Source organism: Narcine bancroftii, chromosome 6 (assembly GCF_036971445.1).
Source record: "Narcine bancroftii isolate sNarBan1 chromosome 6, sNarBan1.hap1, whole genome shotgun sequence".
Lineage (NCBI taxonomy): Eukaryota > Metazoa > Chordata > Chondrichthyes > Torpediniformes > Narcinidae > Narcine > Narcine bancroftii.
This window is the reverse complement of record NC_091474.1, coordinates 204,474,288-204,492,322: the sequence shown is the minus strand read 5'-3', so window position 1 is coordinate 204,492,322 and position 18,035 is coordinate 204,474,288.

Below are 18,035 nucleotides of genomic sequence, written 5' to 3'. Positions count from 1 at the left end.
TGATTTATATTGACTAGATTTTAATATGCATGCTTTACTTTTCTTTATTTTTTTCTTTTTTCTTTATGGCTCTCCTTAGGAGAGTTGGCTGAAAGAGAGGGGGGGGTTCTTTCCTTTTTTTCTTTCTTTTTTTAATACATATAAAATATAACATTCATGCTTTGTTTATTGTTATATATGTTACTTATTATCTGTATTTTGAACGAATAAATAAAGTTTAAAAAAAAAGGGCAGTGAAATATTCACCCATTCACTGACAGCATTTGATTAGGTGGAGAAGACAGTCATGGAGGGGATGTCCACGTTAAATTACCCATGGGCATATTCACTCAGGAGTGATTGGAAGATAGAGCAGTTTCATCCGTGTCACAACATAAATCGATAAACCAATCAGGTAGCAATATGCTGGACAGCTTATTCCACTTAGACCAGGCTTAGCTCTCTAACTTGAGTACATCTGTTGTGTTCACAAATAGGTTCGATGGGTTTGAAGATAATCAAGGCTGGACATGTTTTCAACAAACAGTGGGCTTTATTTACACACAGGGGAATTCACAAAAGAACACCCACTCATTTAGACTAACGTAAACAGAACATAGGCACAGTATACTCAGAAATGATGGTTTAACTTCTTCAGCACCCACCACCCACAGGCACAGTATACCATGTAACTAATGAGTACATATACATGAATCTGATCTGCAGTGTTGCCGCTGCTCAGGATCCAGGATGGGCTTATAGGGCCGGCCCTCCAGTGCTGCCCAGGGCTCACAGCCTGGAGTTCAGCAATGGTCACAACTAACAAACCAATACACAGCAATAACACACAAATACAGGTGCAAATAAATCACTGATAAACATTCTCATCTCCCGATTGGTAATGCGAGAGTTAAATACACAATACACACAAAGATCAGCATGTACAGAGCCGTTGTCATACCCACACTCCTGTTCGGCTCCGAATCATGGGTCCTCTACCGGCATCAACTACGGCTCCTAGAACGCTTCCATCAGCGCTGTCTCCGCTCCAACCTCAACATTCATTGGAATGACTTCATCACCAACATCGAAGTACTCGAGCTGGCAGAGTCTGCAAGCATCGAATCCACGCTGCTGAAGACTCAACTGCACTGGGTGGGTCACGTCTCCAGAATGGAGGACCATCGCCTTCCCAAGATCGTGTTCTATGGCGAGCTTTCCACTGGCCACCGAGACAGAGGTGCACCAAAGAAGAGATACAAGGACTGCTTGAAGAAATCTCTTGGTGCCTGCCACATTGACCACCGCCAGTGGGCTGATCTCGCCTCCAACCGTGCATCTTGGCGCCTCACAGTTCGGCGGGCAGCAACCTCCTTTGAAGAAGACTGCAGAGCCCACCTCACTGACAAAAGAGAAAGGAGCTAAAACCCAACACCCAACCCCAACCAACCAATTTTCCCTTGCAACCGCTGCAACCGTGCCTGCCTGTCCCGCATCGGACTTGTCAGTGACCAACGAGCCTGCAGCTGACGTGGACATACCCCTCCATAAATCTTCATCCGCGAAGCCAAGCCAAAGAAAGAACTATCAGCTCTCTCCATCATTAGCACATTAACAAGCAGTAAATTAATTGCAACAAACAAGTATATGAAATGAAACTGGTCTCCAGTTTTGCCTACTGCTCAGGATCCGGGGTGGGCCCATTGCATTCAACCCTCCATAGCTGCTCATACCCCACAGCCTGGAGTTCAGTGATGGTTTCCAAGCAGCAGCAGCAAACAAAGAGAAAGAGAGAGAGAGAGAGAGAGAGAGAAAGAGAGAGGGAGAGAGACAGAGAAGAGAGAGAGAGAGAGAGAGAGAAAGAGCAGAGACTGCACATGCCGGCTTTTTCAATGCAAGACCCGTCCATGTGACCCGCAAGGACAAATCATGCATCATCTTCACCTGTGGGCAGATCTAACCCTAGCTGAAGTGGCTTCCAACTAGGGTCCAGCCAGAGAGGTCATATAACTCTCCTCAATCCACTTTCCCACCAGATTCTAGACAGAGGCCACATTATCCTCACAACCCACAACTCCTACCAGCTTCATAGGAACATAGGAAGTAGGATCAGGAGGCGGCCAAAAATGGCCCACCGAGCCTGCTCCGCCATTCAATAAGATCATGGCTGATCTAATTTATGACCTAACTCCACCTACCTGCCTTCTCCCCAAGAAAGAGAGGCTACATGGCCCTCCACAATCCATAGTACAACATCCTGATCCCGACTGGATGCCAGGAGCTGGAGTGTTTCCAGAATACTGACTTTGGGAAAAGGCATTGATGTAGGTCACACATGTCAAACTCTGGCTCGCGGGCCAAATTTGGCCCGTGATATAATTATATTTGGCCCGCAAGATCATTTCAAAAATGTATTAGAGGTGGCCCGTGGCCGCCGCGCCAGTATAGCGCATGCACAGTAATACAACAAATCCCAGAATGCATTGGCGTCAGCCCACTAATCGGCCCCACCTCCTCTGTTTACGTTGCAGGGTCTCACCGTGGACTCTGGTTTTGGGGCCTGGCCGGTGTCAGGGGAAGCCAAAGCCGCTTCCCAGCGCCCAGAACCGGAGGCCTCAGGCTTGACCTCGCCAGGATCGTTGCCCACTCCCCCTCCCTGCTGCAGGCCGACCCACAACTCATGGTGACGGGGCCACTGATCTGCCGAGATGCCGCCCTGCAGCGAGAGCCGATGCCCCCGCACTGTCATTGTCCAACCCGATCGCCCACAAACCCCGCCCTCCCGCACACAGGCCTGAGTAAGGATTATGAACTTTAATCTCAGGATAAAATGATCTTCCAATAGTTTCATGTCACAGTGATCAATATATTCCTGGTTAAAAATGGTCCTGCACCTGGATACAAGCTCATTAGGCATAAAACTTGAAAAGTGTGTAAATCAAAGGATATCTGTACCAATGGAAAAAGGGCATGGCAAATAACCCTGCTAGAGTTCATGCCCACAATCAGTCACCCATTTGATTGTTTCAGGAATCATGTTATTCTCCCACATTCTCAATAGCCCTCAGATTTTACTATTCGACAGCACACTAGCAACATTTGACAAATCCTCAATAGAGAAATATTATTTATTGAATATTTTATTTCTCATTTGTTAATGCTTCTGGAAAGAGTTTATCCAAAACTATTATTAAACCTTTATTTTAATAAGAAAAAGTTTAACATTACATATGTTGAAAGAAGAGAAAACATGCAGATGTTGTTGAAAATTTTCAATAAATATTTAGTTCGGCCCTTGACTTAGTCCAAGTTTTTAATTTTGGCCCTCTGTGAATTTGAGTTTGACACCCCTGATGTAGGTTGTTGCTCAGTTCCTTCAAGAAAAGAACTGGGATTGTTTCTAGAGATAATACTATTCAAGGGATAAAGTACTGGAATATAAATCATAGTTAATTTGACCTTTGAGTTATTATTGTATTATTTCTGGGAACATTGAGATGATCCAAATGTGTTTTCAAATCATCCCTGGCTTCACTGTTCTAATGTAGCACTCTCCCCTGCAAATTATTTGCTCTTCAGGCACCACTCAGCACCCTCTAACTTCCTGCACCCATGCCTTGCACACTCTTTCTAATGGAACCATGATCCATAGCCAAAGAACAATACAACACAGGAACAACTCCATCCTCCACGATGTCCGCGCTGAACATGATGCCAAATTAAGTGAACTCTCCTCTGCCTGTCTGTGGTCCATATCCCTCAATTCCCTGAATACTCATCTGTCCATCTGGAAGTCTCTTAAATGCAACTAATATGTTTATTTTCACCACTACCTCTGGGAGCCCGATTCAGGCTCTCTCTGCGTAAAAGCTTACACCACACATCTCCTTTAAACTCTCCCCTGAAATTCATGACCTCGAGATATATTTACCCTGGGAAAGATTCTGACTTTCTACCCAATCTATAATTTTATAAATTTCTATCAGTCCTCTGCCAACCACCGTCACTTCCGAGTTTGTCCAGGCACTGCTTGTAGCTCATACCCTCTAAGGCAGAGAGGGTATGTCCTTTCCAAAGCGTCCACATCCTTCCTGTCATGGGGTGAGCTTAATTGCACAGAATAATTCAAGGGCAACCTAACCAAAGCTTTATATAGTTACAACATGACACCTTACACTTAGACTCAGTGCCCTGCCCAATGAAGGTAAAACATGTCACACGCCTTCTTTACAATGCTATCAACTTGTGTGGCAATTTTCAGGGAGCTATGATTTTTTTTCAGATTTCAGAGAACATACATGACATCACATACAACCCTGAGATTCTTTTTCCTGTGAGCCAGGAAGAATTACCATTAAAGGGCAGTGCAGCAAAAAAAAAACTGTACACAATGTACATATGTAAACAAATAAACAAATATAAACAATTAAGGGGAGAAAAAATAAAGTGCAAAAGTAAGAGTCCTTGATTGAGTTTTTTGTTGAGGGGTCTGATGGCAGAGAGGTAACCATTGTACCTGAACCTGCTGGTGCGAATCTTGTGCCACCTATACCTCTTTCTTGATGGCAGTAGTGAGAATAGAGCACGTGCTGGGAGGTGTGGATCCTTGATGATTGTTGCTGCCCTCTGACGGCAATGGTGGAAAGAGGTTTTGCCTGGGCTCTGTCCACTACCTTTTGTAGGGCTTGATGCTCAGGGGTATTGGTGTCCCCATACCAGACCATGATGCAGCTGGTCAGCACAATTCTGTAGAAATTTGCCAGGGTTTCCAAAGTCATACCAAACCTCCACAAACTCCTGAGGAAGTAGAAGTGCTGAAGTGCTTTCTTCAGGATGGCATTGGTGTGTTGGCTCCAGGAAAGTTCCTCTGAGATAGTGACTCCCAAATTTTCTCACCTTCTCCACTTCTGATCCCTCAGTGATCACTGGATTGTACACATCTGGTTTTCCTTTCCTAAAATCAACAATCAGCTCCTTGATTTTGGTGTCGCTGAGTTTAAGGTTGCTGTTGGTCCACCGCTCGGCCAAGTTTTCAATCTCCCTCCTGTACGCTGACTCATCATCTCTTTTTAAACAACCCACTGCCGTGGTATTGTCAGCAAATTTTACTTGGTGTTGTTATCGATCCAAGTCGTACAGTCATAGGTGTAAAGCAAGTAGAGCAGGGGGCTAAGAACACAGCCCTGTGGTGCTCCAGTACTGATGGAGAATGTGGAGGAGATATTCTTATCAGTCCTTACTAATTGTGGTCTGGAGGTGAGGAAATCCATGATCCAATTACACAGTGGGGTGTTGACCCCCAAGTCTTGGAGTTTGCTAATCAATTTTGAGGGAATGATGGTGCTAAATGCCGAATTGTAGTAGATAAAGAGTGTTTTTATGTATGCATCTTCGCTGTCCAGGTGTTCCAGGGCTTTGTGTAGAGCCAGTGAAATGGCATCTGCCATAGACCTATTGCTAGAATAGGAAACTGGAATGGATCCATGTCGTCGCTCAGGCAGGAGCAGATATGCTTCATCACCACCCTTTCTAAGTACTTTATCACTGTTGATGTGAGTATCATTAGTCGATATTCATTTAGGCAGGTTACCACACACTTCTTGGGCACCGGTACAATTGACTCCTGTTTGAAACAGGTTGGTACCATGCCCTGCCTGAGTGAGATGTTGAAGATATCTGTGAATATGTTGATAAGTTGATTAGCACAGAATCTTTGTACATCAATGATGTTAAGAGTCCTGCCATATAACCATAAAACAATTACAGCACCAAACAGGCCAGTTTGACCCGTCTAGTCCATGCCAAACTACCATCAAGTTCCAATGACCCGCACCCAGCTCATTACCTTCCATACCCCTCTCGTCCATATACCTAACCAACTTATCCTTAAATATTAAAATCAAGCCTGCATCTACCACTTTGGCCAGAAGCTCATTCCACACTCACACCACCTTCTGAGTGAAGAAATGTTCCCCTCATGTTTCTCCTAAACTTTTCCTTCTTCAATCTCAATCCATGTCCTCTTGTTTGAATCTCCCCCACTCTCAATGGAAAAAAAAAGCTATCCACATTTACTCTATCTGTCCCCCTCATAATTTTAAATACATCTATCAAATCACCCCACAATCTTCTATGCTCCAGGGAGTAATGTCCTAGCCTGTTTAACCTTTCCCTGTATCTCAAACCCTGAAACCCAGACAACATTCTTGTAAATCTTCCTCTGTACTCTCTCCATTTTGTTGATGTCCTTCCTATAATTTGGTGACCAAAACTGCCCATAATATTCTAAATTTGACCTTACCAATGCCCGATACAACTTTAACATGACATCCCAACTCCTTACTCAATACCCTGATTTATGAAGGCGAACATACCAAAAGCTTTCTTCACCACCCGATCAACATGTGACTCCACTTTCAGGGAATTATGTACCAGAATTCCTAAGTCCTTTTGTTCTACTGCGCTCCTCAATTGTCGACCATTTAACATATATAACCTTTGTTGATTAGTCCTACCAAAATGTAGCACCTCACACATTAGTATTAAACTCCATCTGCCATCCTTCAGCCCACTCTTCCAACTGACCTATATCCCACTGCAAGCTTCCTTGCTATCCACAACACCACTAATCTTAATATTATCTGTATGCTTACTAATCCAATTTACCATACTATCGTTAATATACTGCATATGACAAACAACAATGGACCCAGTACTAATGCCTGAGACACTCCACTAGTCACCGGCCTCCAAGCTGACAAACAATTTTCCACCACTACTCTCTGGCATATCCCATCCAATCATTGTTGAATCCATTTCTCTACTTCAAAATTAAAACCTAATGATTGAACCTTCCTATCTAATCCTTATCGAAGGACTTACTGAAGTCTATATAGACAATATTCACAACCTTCCCTTCATCAACCTTTTCTTAACCTCTTCAAAAAAACCAATATGATTTGTTAAACATGTTGACTACTCCTAATCAGTCCCTGGCTCTCCAAATAATTGTATATTCAATCGCTAAGAACACTCTCCATTAATTTGCCTACCACCAACGTCAGACTCACAGGCCTATAATTACCCGGTTTACTTTTAGAGCCTTTTTAAAATAGTGGAACAACATGTGCTACCCTGCAATCCTCCGGAACCTCCCCCGGCTAATGACATTTTAAATATTTCTGTCAGAGCTCCCACGATTTCTTCACTGACCTCCCTCAAGGTCCTGGGGAATATCTTGTCAGGACACAAAGATTTATCCACTTTTATTCTCTTCAAAATAGACAGTACTACCTCCTCATTAAACTGTATATTTTCCATGACCTCACTACTAGTATTCTTTACCTCACCTGACTCAATATTCTTTTCCTTAATGAATACTGAAGAAAATAAATCATTTAAAATTTAAAATTTCCTCCATCTCTTCTGTATCCTCACAAAGCCTACCCCTTATCCTCAAGGGGTTTAATTTTATCCCTCACTATTCTTTTACTTTTAATGTACCTAAAGAAAGCCTTTGGATTTATTTTTACCTTGCCTGCTAAAGCAGCCTCATATCTCCCTTTAACCTTTCTAATTTCTTTCTTAAGATTTGTTTTGCACTCTTTATATTCCTCAAGCACCTCATTTATTCCATGCTCTCTCTATCTATTGTACACATCCCTCTTTCTCTGAACCAAATTCCCAATATCCCTGGAAAACTAAGGCACTACATCTCACACTTAAACTCCATCTGTCTCTTCTCTGACCTTATCTGTCTGAGATATGAGTTTATTGTCAGTCACACAAGTACAATGTCCAGATGCTGAAAATTCTTACTTGCACACCAACAACCATGGTAAAAAATTACATTTCCACGACAGGCCACGAGACAGAAAAAAAAGATGATGTAACTGCTCAATATTCTGCAGTATCCTTTGATAGCCATCCACTCTGCTCCCAATTTCAACTGTTCGAGCTATCTGCAAATTTTCTTATCCACCCTCAACTTTTTCATCAAATTTATCAATATCACCAACAGTAGGGGTCCCAGCATTGATCCCTGCAGAACACCACTGATCACTGACCTCCAGCCAAAATAATGCTCTTCCTCCACTCTTCCCTCTATGGGAAAGTCAATTCTGAATCCAAACTATTTATTCACCATAGATCATATACATCTTTACCTTCTGGATCAGACTACCATGAGGAACCTTGACAAATATCTTTCCAAGGTCCATGTAAACAACATCAACTGTCCTGCTCTCATAAATCATCTTTGACTCCTCAAAAAAAACACAAATTGCTTAGTCACAAACTGTCCCACAGATCAATAACAATTTATTTATTGCTTTCACCACAGGTAGACATTCGTTCAATTATGTCAACCACAATCTCTAGAATTCCTGTCTGACACTTTCCTTCCCTGCACCTATCCCTCTATTTCTCTTCTCTCCATTCCCACATTAAGCCCTGCCTGTTTCATTGCACCATTCTAGTGAATGTTTTATGTTTAAGCTCCTTTATGTGTCTTGAGATGAAAGAATATGCAAATTATTGTTTCTTTTCTTTGATAATGCTTCAGCTATCTCCCGTTTCAATTTGCTTACTGTGTCTTTTTCAATAATGTCTCTGCAAAGCTTTTTGAGACATCTTTTAATATGTAAGGGTAAAAAAGATTTAAAATGTTGTGATTGTTTGGTTCTTATACTTAGTGGATCTCAGGATTTGTATGTTACCTACCTTTTCTTAACCTTTATTTTGCTCTGTCCATAAGTCTACTATCGGGTCACACATTGAAAATGCCAAGAGTTATTTCATGGAATATGAAATATAGAAACAGTGAAGCTCTGATTTCATCTGGGTCAAGTAGTAAAGTTGCAACTGTAAGTACCATTCCAAAGACTCAAACCAAAAATCTTGGCAGATACCCCAGGGGCCATCTTCTGGATTGGATGTTACACTAATTCCCTGACTGCTTTCTGAGTGCATTCAAAAGATTTCATGATGGAACTTTTATGAAAAGCAACAGAGTTATTCCTAGAACTCTGGATGATATTAATTCTTCAATTTGACCAAATTTGGTTCAGAGACATTACATTCAAATCTCACAATTACAAATAGGGAATTTAAATTCAAATAATTCAATAAATCTGGAATTTAAAAAGTATTTCAGGAACAGTCAAGAAGTTACCGGACTTTACTGCAAAGACATTTGGTTCACTATAATCCTTCCAGAGAGAAACCTGCCAACCTCATCCAATCTTGACTGTACGTTACTCCAGATCCAATAGCGTGGTCGACTCTTTGCTACCTTCTTAGTTGAAAGACAATAAGTGTTGGTTAACAAATGCCAGCATTGCTGACAATATCCACATCCTGAGAATAAATAAACAAAAGAACTCCTCAGAATCAAAATATTTAGTCCTCACAGCATTTCTATTCATGAGATCTTACTGTGAACAAATTAACTTAATTTCTTCAAAAAGACCTTCTTTGGATCTAAAGTACTTTTAGCTTTCATGGGGGTTATGCCAGATATTATATAAATACAAATCTTTCTTTTTGCTGATGTGAAATCTAGATTTATGACAAAATTATCAGCTTGAGTTTGCCTGAAGGAGTTTCATCACATAGAGCTCCTCTCATTGACATTGCTTAAACCAGAAATTAGATGTAAATAAGTTCATTACCATCATTTTTATTTACTTTTTAAAAAAAGCTCTATCCTATTTCTATATCCACAAGATCAGGTTTTGTAGAGCAATTTTCCTGATCTAAAGATATTCCAAAATGCTCCATAGCTCATCATTTATATATACAGTATTGTGGAGCATTGTTTTCATGATCTAGGACATAATTTGCTTTAAACAATGAATCATCCACAAGATAATGTCTCTGCAAATATTTTTTGAGCTATCTTTTAAGATGTAAGTGTCAAGAAAATGGAAAAAAATGTGATTGCTTTGTGCTTATATAGTTTTTTAAAATTGTTTTACATTTTTAAGTTTAGATGAAGAGCTCATGTAACCCAAATACCCAAATTATCATCCAACCCCAGTAGGTTTTGGAAGGTGGAAGAAAACCGGAGCACCCAGAGGAATTACACAGAGACATGGGGAGGATGTGCAAACTCCTTAAAGACAGCGTGGATTCAAACCTGGGTTGCTGGTACTGTATAATGTTGCACTAACATCTACACTAACCAACTTACCAGTTCTTAGAAGTAATGTTTTGGAAAGATGTGATTCCCCTGGATTGAATTCATATCTGGGCTAGAGCATCCAATTATGAGGAAAAATGGGTAGTCTGTTTATGAAAGTGGTTTAGAAGTGATCTGATTATAAAATTATGTGGGACATAATGAAATTTTCCTCAGTATACAGTGTGTTAAACCAGAGGACATAGATTTAAGGCTTGGGCTAAGAAGTTTAGAAGGAAACTGGACCATAATATCTGAGGATGTGATAGAGACAGAGATTCTCACGTCATTTAAGGAGTATCAAGCCCAGTATTTCAACCACTTGGCCATTGGCTAAATGCTGGAAAATAGGATGAGAATAAATGGATGTTGGATAATCAATTGGACATAATGGACCAAAGACCCTATGCCCATAATTGACGACTCTTTGATTTGATGAAAGATGAATGCTGCTTATCACACAATAAAAAACATCTGGTATAAGAATGGGTTTCCAATCACGTGGTTTGCTTCATCCTGGAAGGATTCCAGCTTTTTGCGTGTTATTGGAGCTGCATTCATGCAAATAAGTAGATACTATTCCAACACACACACCTGCATTATGGGCAGCAACTTTTAGAATATTACGATAATGAGTTTATTGTCATACATTGTCAATGTTCTTACCCCTGTGCTACAGGGGTGGTGGCAGAAATTTGGAGAGCATCTAATATTCATGTGTTTTTTTTTAAAGAAAACCCAGCAATAATAGAATAATAAATCTAAAATCGTGATGAACTAGATATAGGAATACATTCCAATAAAAAAACTGCATTTGGAAAGCCACAGTAATGTTAATTTGTTAATGCAAGATCATGAGATGTACTGAGATCAACTAATTCACCACATACCAGAGAACGAACCTAAAAATTTCCTTATCTGTTGCTTAATATTTAATTGCATAAAGCATGTCAATCTGTGTCATATTTCTCAAGTACCATATTTGATAACATATAGGACCCCCATTTTCTCCCCAAAAAAATCACCTCAGGTCCTATATGCCCAGGTGACATTTTGGTGTCGCCATTTTGGTGCTCCCATTTTGGTAACTGAAATATAAACACAGTGGAGGCTTTCCTCCACAAGATGGCGATAGGAGGGGAACCCTTAAACTACTCACCCGGCTTCAAGAAGCCTGCGGAGGTGCTGCAGCTGTCCAGGGAGCTGTCCAGGAAGCAGGCAGCTTCGCGGACCACCTTCCGTCAGGTGGCCTGTGCTTTCCAGAGTCGCTATTGCCACTCTCTTCTCCTGGTGAGAAGGCACACTCGCTCAATCCTGCCTGCTTACTCTCTCCCTCCCTCCCACTCACTCCCTTGCTCTCTCCCACAGTACTTTGGGAGAGCAGCGGACCTCGATGACCAGGCCTTGTTCAAAGAACATGGCCCTTAAGCAAGTTGAATGAGATGCAGGGATGCGTGCAGTGAGTGAGTGGCGTGTTGAGCCACCTCCATGCCTCATTCAATCTGTTGGGGAGCCAAGCTCACTGAGCAAATGCTCAGCATGGAGCCTAATCACCAAGGCCCAGTCATCCCTCAAAGCTCCCCAAAACGGTGGACCTGCACCCTGTCCGATGCCCTGGCTTCTCTCCCTCCCACCCACGCATGCCATGGGTCCCAGAACACCTGTTAATCAATTGACATTTGTACAGTGGGTGGGGGGGGGTGGGGGAAGCAGCCTGAGCCTCGATGTGCGGTGGGCAGGACAATGTATTATTGCTGTTGCCCACATGTGAAGAGGCTTCAGCTTCTTAGCCATGCAAGGCTGGAAGGTTTCCATCGAGGTGAGTGAAGGTGAATACACTAAAACAAATTTTTCTTGAAATCTCACGCTAAAAATTGGGACGGTGGGGGGGGGGGGGTGTCCTATATGCCAATGAGTCCTACATGCCATCAAATATGGTAATCTACTTGAAAAGCATATTGTGCAATTTTTTTATTGTAAACCAACCAACTTTTTCCATTCAATTTTAATGTTCCTGCTCTATGTTAAACACTACTTACAATTCACAACTTTGCATGCAAGTGCCTAGAAAACAATTGGTTGTTATGTTTGTTCAACTAGAATCCACGCCTAAACATTATACTATTTGTCAGGAGTGTACCTTGATACAGCATAATTCAGTAGGGAAATCTTGAGTTATTTACAGAATGGTTCATAATATTATGCGTATTCCCTGTGCTATTATTGTGTTTGAAGTAAATACACTATAGTACTTCGTTTTGTTTCTCAATTTGATATTTTCTATTTTTCATTCTTAAAATGGAAATGAACTCAGCAGAGAAATGCAATAATTTGAATATTGTAACCTATAATTTGACATCTCCACCCAGAATTTTCACTTTCTCTTTCCTCTGGGACAACTGCTTTGCCTGTCTATTGTACGATATCATGGAAGGGACAGGCCTGGGTCTTCAGTGGATTACCTTCACACCTTACCCACTTATAGTGCTTGCTAACAACTGAGAAGCCTGTATGACGCCAGAAAGAGATGGTAACAACTTCATGTTCTGAAATTCAGCTGAATTCATCCGTCAATTCATCCTCTCTACCCAGGAATACATTTCAGTAATTAAACTTTGCCTCAGGGAGTTCCGTGGGTTTTTTCTATTTATTTCTATTTCCCTTCTCCCATACCTAAAGCTCTATGTTTTCCTAATGGTGAGAGGGGATGTTGCAGCATCACTTCTCTGTTTCCATCCAATTGCAAAAACACATCAACAAGTCTCTTTACCAGAATGCACGAGCCCTCATAACAAGATAAATTAATTCACTGTGTCAGTAGAAATAAACACATTTTATTTAATAGCCATTATCGTTACAAGGTGATCAAGGTTCAGAATTAAATATTCCATGTTATTTAACGTTAAAAGCTAAGAAAAATGGAAAAAAAGTCTGGATAGTAAAGAATGGAATAAAATTGATAAAGGATCTTGGCTCAGAAAACAGCTTTATAGGATAACTAATATTTCTGGCCTGAACCCTTTGTCAAAGTATGAGGAACAAACAGGCAGACATCTGAATAAAAAGGTGCAGTGAAGAGAGGAGAAGAGGGTGGAAAGAGCAGGGATAGAGGAGAAGTGATAAGGAGAATGGGGTAGCTCTCTGAAAGGAGAGGGAATGGGGTGTACAGCTGTAAGAAGGAGAGAGACTCAGTGGAGGGATTTACTGGAAACCAGAGTAGTCAATGTTAATGCTATCTAGTTAGAGAGTGTCCAGACAGAATATTAGGTCTTGATTCTCCAGTTTGAGAGCAGCCTCATTTTGGCAGTGCATGAGGCCATGGATAGACAATGGTGTGAGGAATTAAGATGGGTGGCCACTGGGAGATCCCTGTTATTGCAGAGGACAGAGCAAAGGCGCTCAATGAAGCAAACTCTCAATCTGCATCCAGTCTCCTTGATGTAGAGAAGACAATGACAGGAGTATGGATGCAGTAGATGACTCCTGCAGATTCATGTGAAGTGATGCTTCATTTGTAAGGACTATTTGGGGCCCTGAATGGTGGTGAGGGAGGAGGTATGGATACAAGTGCAGCATTTGAGCAGCACGGTGGTCATAGCGGTTAGTTCAATGCCTCTATAGCGCCAGCGAACAGGTCCAGGGTTTGAATCCCGTGCTCTCTGTTAGGAGTTTGTTTTTCTCCCCGTGTCTACATGGGATTTCCCCGGCAGATCCAGTTTCCTCCCATTGTTTGAAACATACCAGGGTGTAGGTTAATTGGGCGGCACAGACTCATGGGCTGAAATGGCCTGTTTCCATGCTGTATGTATAAAAAAAATTCTTGTGATCACGTGTAGGTACCGAGGCAGTGGTTAATGGGAACAGATGAGTGGATGAAAGAGAGGACTGAAACAGGAATAAGTGAAAAGTGATAAGTACAAATGTTCAAAAATGGCCAATACTTTCTGCACCTCGCTCCTGTACTGACCTGTCTGTCTATGGCCTCATGTACTGCCAAACATAAACCACCCATAAACTGGAGAAACAACACCTAATTTTCTGTCTGAGCACTCTCCCACCTGTTCATTTCTCTGCTTTCTGCTAGTCTACTCCTCATTCTCCTTTCTTCCCTGTCCCCCTTCTTTCCTTCAGCTCTTCACCTCTTCCATATCCATTCACAGAGCCACCCCCCCCCACCCTCGATTGTGTGGCCTCCCTCCATTATCCACCTGTTATCTCCTGCCTGTGGGAGTGTGCTTCTCCCCCCTGCCCTTCCCCATGCCCACCATTTTGTTTGGATGCCTGCCCACATTTTGTTCATAACTTTATGAAGAGCTCAAGCCCTAAAAGTACCTTGGCTATATAAAGTACACTATTTGACCTGCTGAGTCTCTCAAGCATTGTGTTTTTACCTCAGTCACAGTGCCTGCAGACTTTCATATTTTACCCTAAACATTGTCGATTCTGCTTAGATTTTAATGACCATCTTCTGGTTTAACAATAACAATTTATTTAAACAAAATCCAACTTCTTTTAAAACATGAATCTGAACCTAGCATGCAGTTAACTCATTAAATATAAACAGTGGCTGAGTCGGCTGAAGTCTAGGGGCCCAGAACCTAAGGGGGTTCTGTCAGAACCACTGGTACACCAATGTAACCACTTGTCAATATAGGCTCACGCTAGTCCTAGGTCCACCCGTCAATCAAGGCTCCAAAATGCCAAACAAGACTCAGGAAACCTGGGCCACTTGGTCTTTTGAATGATGACTAGGACGAACCTCACAGAACAAACAGCACAGTGGTGAATTTCATGGCCACCAGAAATACCCAGAAACTCAATGGCGAGAATACATCTTATCGCCGCTGAAGGAGCCGTGCGCGCAGCCGTGACTCGCAAGGAGCATGCACGGTCTTCTCCACCACCCCAAACCCGCGTGGGTAAAGCTGGTGACTGTGGGCCAGAGTCGGCACCATGCTGTCACTGGGGTGACGTTCATGGTGGCTTCTGGGAGAGCTGGGGATGGCAACATGAAGATTTGCAAAGGGGGCTCTGAAATACCAGTGTCCAGCTGGTTACCTGCGGTAAGTGAACAACATGAGGGGTGCGTAGCTGACAGTGTCTGACTGGTGGCCGGTACTGCTAAATGAGAGGTCAGTAGCGAGTGACACCCAGGTGGCCAGGCCCTTGCTGAGGAGCAAGGGTCGGCAGGGACAGTCCGGGCCGTGGTGGGGAGCAAGGGGTGGTGGGGTAGCCTGGGCCCATGGTAGGGCAAGGTCAAGGTGGGCCTTACTAATGCTCAGCCTGCGGCCCAGATGCTAATTAATCCACTACTGAATATAAATGAAATTGTGTTCTGGTTGATCAGCTGTTGGCATTATGATCAAGTGTAGAAGAGTAAAACACAAAAGTCTGCAAACACCATGATTGAAGTGAAAGCACAATGCTGGAGAAACTCAGAAGGTCAAACAGTGTCCTTCATCAAGACATTGTGATAAAGTTGGTGTTGTCTTTGAAATCATTATTGACTCATTTTGCAGAACATTTGTGATACCAAATGACAGAGATGCCAAATGCAAAAGATTAAACTGAGATTCATCAAAATCTTGAAACAAATATACCTCTTGCATTCCCACCATCCCATAAATGAAAGTAAACAAGAAGTCAGCTGATGCTGGATTGTCCTGCAATGCACAAAAATGCTGGAGAAACTCAGTACATTGCACAGCATTCATGGAAGGCAATAGGACCATTGATGTTTTGGGCCTGAGCCCTTCCCTCAATGTCCACTGTCCACTGCTTTTCATGGACTTCTCTGCCTTCCATATTTATTGAATTTCTCCTGCTCGACTTTCTATCCCTGTCAGTCAAAAAGGAATTTCAATTGAACTGTGACAATGAGGCATCACTATTCCTCATTTGTTTTAGATTTCCAGTAATTTCCAGTTTGTTCTTTGTCGTGACAATAATGTGTTTGAAGAAGTGTTTGGCAAGCTTTTTAATTCACGACTTATTCAATCATATCAGTGTATATTGCTCCATTGTGTCATGTTTCAAACACTAACACAATGCCTTTCACATTGCATTGTTCAGGACTGTATTGGTTTATTCAGCTGGTACAATTCTGAATTGAGATGATTGAGTTGAAACCCCACGATAGGAAGCTGATCTCATAAACTAGGTTGATGGTCCTGTGCGAATGCTATGTTATGTGAAATGTTATCTATGAGAAGTGTTAACCCAATGCTTCAAATTAATGTTATTGAAATTCCTGTTGCACTACTGAAAATAGTGATTTCGTTCTGATGAAATATTAAGCCTATGTTTCTCTTCACACTTACTGCCTGACCTACTATCTACTACTAGCATTTCTGTTTCAATTTTGAATTAATAAATATCATTCAATTCTCAAATAACCTGATCAAAAGTTTATTGATTGGTCCTTCATGTCATGGTTATTTGTGAAATCTTTGTTCTAAATGGCTGCTACATTTCTTAAGACACAGATCTTAACAGTACTTTCTTGCAAGTGGACCGCATTGAATGCCTCTTAATAAAGGCTTTTCTTCCAGTGTAACTGTAGTTTTGCAAAATCTCTTTTTGAATAAGTTAGTGTACCTTAAAACATTTTACAGAAATTTTAGATGATTTCTGTGTTCTCCTGAAATGGGAAGTATTCTCCACTTGCCCACAGCTGTGTCTTTCTGTATCACTGATTTGCTGGTAATATATGTATTTTGTGCCAGCCCAGTGCTAGTAAAGTTAAGTCATTGATTTGGAAGACAATGAACTTAGGCTTAAAGCCTAAGAGTTAAAATTTGTAACATGCTAAAATACTATATATCAAAATATCACATCTGGAGTTCTTATTTTTCTTCCCAAATCCTTTGATTGTTTGTTTAGTGAAAACAACCTCATCTTAAAGTGTAATAATGGAAGAGTTTTTATTTTATTTTAAGGAATTGTTCAAAGAATAGACAAAACTGTTATGATAGATCCCACTAATGGGGGATGTTGTAGGATAGCAGTTTTCATTTTAATTCTTGGTAGTTCTCCCAGATCTTTGTTCAATTTTCTGTTTATTCCATTTTCTTCTGTTGAAGAAAACCAAACCCAGCTCGTGTCAAGAAAACACATCAATAATGGTGTTGACAGCTTTTAGTCTTTGAATTTGGAAGTATGAAAGATGATCTGAATTGGGTGAGGCAGATAAAGTGTTAGAAGACTTTGATAGAGAAGAAAAATATTCCCTCTGGCGACCAGGAACAAAGCATTTTATGCATTGAGACTGTGGCAATCCTGAGTTAAGACCCACCAGATCAAGAGAGAACCAAGGCAACAAGCATAGAAAGCAAAAAATTTACAGATATTACAAGCTGTGTTTGATGCCTTTTTCACATGACGAAAGGAGGTGTACAACAGTTCCCCACACCAGGAGATGAACAATTGATCTGAAAAGGGGTTGGCAGTTCCAATAGAGCTTGAACACAAGATTTAGAAGCAGAAGTGGGCCCATTGGCCCATCAAGTCTGCTCCACCATTATAATCATGAGCTGATCCATCATCCACTCAGCCCAAATCCCCTTGCTGGTGGATATCCCACCACTAATTAATAGAAGGAAAATCATGTGAGTTATCTAATAGCCATATTTTATACAGTTACATTAAGAACATATAAAGTTTAGATGAAATGAATAAAGATAGCTTGATATTCATACAATTAATAAAAAGCAATGTCAGTTGAAGTCAAGGGCAATATGCACTTAATATCATAAATATACTGTGAATATAGCCATCAGAAACTTTCGCTAAAAGACATCTTCCATTGGAAAACCATTGTTTTGGGCAGATTTTCATCTTGTTGATCTTGCTAAAGTAGATTGCAGAGTCCTTTGTT